This window comes from Alosa pseudoharengus, unplaced genomic scaffold, assembly GCF_046254945.1.
Source record: "Alosa pseudoharengus isolate Yale_2024_CS ecotype anadromous, Long Island Sound unplaced genomic scaffold, YU_APseudo_1.1 YU_APseudo_1.1_scf_1, whole genome shotgun sequence".
Taxonomy (NCBI): Eukaryota; Metazoa; Chordata; class Actinopteri; order Clupeiformes; family Clupeidae; genus Alosa; species Alosa pseudoharengus.
In genome coordinates, this window is record NW_027468564.1 from 13,908,381 (window position 1) to 13,913,380 (window position 5,000).

The following is a 5,000-nucleotide window of genomic DNA, read 5'->3' on the forward strand; positions in this document are numbered from 1 at the left end:
TAGCCGCTAGTCCCCTTCTGCCCTGATGTGTCTGAATTGTGTGTTTTTGTCTTATATTTCTTTATTTTGATTTATACACTGGAGGCCACTTAGTTAGCTGCAGATCACCAGTGATCATAGTAGCTGGCCTCAGAATTGTAAATTGTATTTTTGTTTGATTTATGGTTTTTGTGTCTGTCTTTTTCTGTCTGTAGTCATTTTGGTGTGTGTGTGTGTCGGTGTCTGTGTGTGCCTGTGTGTGCGCTTGTCCTGGTCTATTGTTAATTCCCGTCTTGTCTCTTCTTAGGAGCTCGGGGCCTAAAAGTGGGGAGGGTAGCTGCTCTCCTGAGGTGGTGGTGTCCTCTTCTTGTGTGCTGTGATCACGTGTGCTCGTGGACGGGTATCCTTCTTGCCGTGTGCGTGTGTGTGGGTGGGCACGTGTGAGTGGTTTTCCAGGATCCCTCCTGGCCTATGGTGACCCCTCTCTCCCCGCCGGTAAGCCTCAGCCCCGATATCCTTCCCCTGTATCTGTCAGTTGTTTGTGTGTGGATCTTATTTGTCTTGTGTCATTACTCCTTTGTTACAAATAAACATATTTTTATGGATGGAACCACGTCTCTTGCCTGCTGAGTAAACGAACTTGTGTGCCATACTCACCCTGTTAAAATTAAATTAATATTTCTCTGGGTGAAATTCCCAGAGTGGCGTAGTCAGGCTAACCAAAAATACCACTCTTGCCACATTGGGGTGGCACACCAAAAGGCCACTGGCTATGTCATTCTCCCCTCCTCTAGTCAAACTTGGACCTCGTCATAAAGCACCTGTCTGAGTAGGCCTTCAACAACGTTACCAGTAGCAACAGTCTCTTACGAAAAAGGAACTAGGCTAACGTCATACTAGGCTTATAAAGTTTCTATAGTATAGTATTCCTATAATATAATAATAAATACTAAATACTAAAAGATTTCTATAGTTATTTTTAGCTGATACAAAAAAAGCCAGCAACACCTGACTGCAATGCAGCAACAGCTTAGCAAGAGCAATGAAAATATCCTGGCACCACCACTGTTATTTTCTCAAGTAATTCACACGTTTGTACCGATTTTTAGCTGATTCACGGTGCATTGTTACATCCCTATAGACCCTTTTAAAAGTTCCATTATCAGCATCATAGTTGGCCCCACAAGGCTTCCGTTTTAACATTCCATATGTTACCTTAATGCAGAGGAAGTAGATTGGGAACCAAATAACACGTTCAAGCATTGTTTTTGTTTTTATTGTTTAAAGGGTCTATTTGTTCCAAAGTGGGAAATGGTTACATGCTGTATCTGACAGTGGAAGGGAGTGCAGATGTGAGATGATCTCAGTGAAGTGAAGTGAAGCCAGATTACTGAACACTGACATGACTTGCAAAATAATCCTCTCTTGAGCAATCGCTTACTGGATGTGAGAGTTACCAAGAATACTATGGAATTCTAAAAGCAGATGTACAGATTGAGAAATGACACACTTCCTTCTCTCCGCCCTTCCTCTCCTGTAGCATTTGATCAGTGTTTTCAAGTTACACTAGGGTAGTGCTAAACTACTGGCTCATGGGTGGCAACAGGTGGCACTAGGGTAGAGCTTAACTACTGTAGCTCATGAGAAGCTGTGTGTGGAAATCCTCTTGACAGTGCAGTTGGCTGCTCTTAGGAAGGCGTCTCACTCAATTATTGTGTGTGTGTGTATGTGTGTGTGTGTGTGTGTGTGTGTCAATTTCAATTTAATATCACGTATAGAGTGTTAGACAATCAGAGAGAAGAAAAGAAGGATCATGGGTAACAGGGGCAAGGAAAAACTCCCTAGAATTGGAGCTACTGTACATATAGGAAGAAACATTGAGCAGATCCACAAATCAAGGGCCTGACGTGTCTGTTACAGAACAGTAAGGTCTGTATACATGACAAATACATTAGTTAGTCAGATGTAGAGAATAGAACATGGTGTATAAGGCCACCTGAGGCGTATGTTACAAGAGGTGGGATGGTTTCATATCCGGTATGATAATGCATGAATCGTATTTAGTGTCAGAAAGTTCAAATAGTCCAGTGTAGGAAATGGAATTGTCCAGGGGGATTAGGAGTTGTCATAGGGCAGGTGGTGGGTCAGCTGTACTGGCCAGGAATCCGGGCTGTACGTTGTCATAGGGCAAGTGGTGGGTCAGCTGTACTGGCCAGGAATCCGGGCTGTACGTTGTCATAGGGCAAGTGGTGGGTCAGCTGTACTGGCCAGGAATCCGGGCTGTACGTTGTCATAGGGCAAGTGGTGGGTCAGCTGTACTGGCCAGGAATCCGGGCTGTACGTTGTCATAGGGCAAGTGGTGGGTCAGCTGTACGTTGTCATAGGGCAAGTGGTGGGTCAGCTGGGCTGTACGTTGTCATAGGGCAAGTGGTGGGTCAGCAGGGGCCTCATGTACAAAGACTTGCGTGGATTTCATACTAAAACATTGCGTACGCGCAAACCTGAAAAGTAGCGTACGCACAAAAAAATCCTGATGTATGAAACTGTGCGTACGCAGCATTCCACGCAGCTTTTCTTTGTACATCCCAATTAACGTGAAATTAAGCGTACATGCACGAGCATTACACTCCACCCTCTCTCCTCCCTCAATCACACTCATTTTAATATGCTAACTAGAAGGCCACTCGAGAGCGCAGACCTCCGCGAAGACAAAATGGTCTATCCCGCAATATTAGTAACAATGAAAACTCATCTGTGGATCCATTCATACTCAAATCTGTTGCAATTTGCAAAGTTTAATAATTGAAATCATCAAATGAATAAAAAAGTTTATTTCCAGCGAATGCGAGGTAGAAGTGCTTATCTGACGAAATGGCAAGAATCGTATGTCTTTATCATCTGTAATTAATTAATAACAAAACAAAAACAGTAGTGGCAGAGCGTGGCAGTGGCTAGGCTGAGACTGGCAGAATTATTGGTCAGTCTGCAAGTAGGTGACAGGGTTCGCATAACTGGGTTGAATGCATTTGGACCATGACAACATAACTGCATTTATTAAAAAATCATTAAATAAATCGTGTCCAAGTACCACGCATCGTGCACCCGAATGGAATAAACTCAGTTGACCCAGGCCACCTCGCCACAACATTACGATTTCTGGATCATATCCCTATATTTGCACACAAGTGTGACGACAATGCGAATGCTTACGTCGGAGGCTTACGTTACGGCCATCGTTACAAGGAAAGTCAAAGTAGCCATGCAGTCAATCAGGGAAATATCTTATATTCGCACTTATTAGTCAGCCTATCTATTCACATGCATGATCCTGTCCCATATGTATTTCTTTTAAAATAAAAACTATCGGAGATATGAAGGGAAAACACTCGGCAAATGTTAAGGCATGGGCAAATGCGTGAAGCCGACCCCATTTATCACAGGTTTTGTGGAAAGCTCTTCAGAATCTGAAATGTTTGATAAGCCAGTCATCAACAATCGCGTAACCAAATATCGGGGCTGTGTAGGCTGTTTCACATTCCCTTTTAATTCTTATCTTCTAATAAGTCTAAAGTTGTCATCATAGATAGGTTGTTGCATAACTTAGTAAATTTTGCGCATGTTGCATGTCCAAATTTAGAAACATAGGCCTATTTTCGAAGTGTTATCATTTTTAATAACCCACGTTTCACAATATACTGTGCAAATAAAGGCCTAGACTCGCGATCAACTAATGTTGTTGCGCTGCATTGCCTCTAAGTGTCGCCAACTGACGATACACATTGGAAATGTGCGTACGCCAGACTTGAAGTTTGCGTGGAGGACCGCACATTCTCACGTTCAAGTCAGTCTTCGTACATCCGGACGTGAGCGTGAGAAATGGCGTACGCAGCATTTTTGTACGTACGCAAGCTTTGTACATGAGGCCCCTGGACTGTACGTTGTCATAGGGCAGGTGGTGGGTCAGCTGTAGGTTGGAATCCAGGTAGGAGGGGCAGTAATAGGCGATAATAGGGCAGTCTTAGGGAAGGGACTTCAGGTGAGATGAGGGCCAAACACACGGATGGCTGATGGTTGTGTGTGTGTGTGTGTGTGTGTGTGTGTGTGTATGTGCGCATGACCATTGAGGCTTTTAGACAGGCAAGTCACCACTCAGTAATCTTGGTGCCAACTTCAGGCAGTTATTTTGGGTAAGATAAGATTGCAATTTAGCATTTCACCACTAAGTGGTCCCAAATCTGTGTTGTGTCTTGTGAGTGGTTGATGGCAAGACAGTTTGTTTTGTATATGTACTGTACTCTACATACCACTAGATGGTGCCAACACTACTGCTAATTTACTTTTTTTTTTTTTACACACATTGCTGTTTACACACATTTTCAAAACTCTACACACAAAGTCTATTTTTCAAAACTCTACACACAAAACCCACAATTTCTCAGACAAAATGCAAAATGCCTCATATCTCCAGCAAAAAACATTCAAAATGTCATAAACACATCTTTAAAGCAAACATTTGCCTCACCTTATAGGCTTTTGTCACTTTAACATAATAATTTTCCCCAAATAATTTGCTGTTGCGAATACAGTATTATACAGCTAACAAGAAAAAAACAAAGCAAAATATAGCTGCTACCACCAGATGGCAGTCACAACACCAAAAAGGTCAGTTCACCAGGACTTTTGGTAGAACCATAGATATATATAGAATGGCTTCATGTCTTATGGCAGAGTCTCCACCGGCATCACTGGCGGCCATCTTGTCACAGACAAGCTATCTTTGGCTCTGTGGTACCTGATGGCTGTTCTTCTACTAAAGGCAGAACAATGCCCACAGGCTATAACAATGACACCTTCAGGTCACTACCTGTCATTACAGTGCACCATTGAAACACAATGTTATGAGTTAGTGAGCTGACTGTGGCAAGATGGCCGCGAGGTGCGGACGTCAACCTCCATTGGCCAGCAGTGCGTACGAGACATCTAGCCATTCTATATATATCTATGTGTAGAACTACCATTAT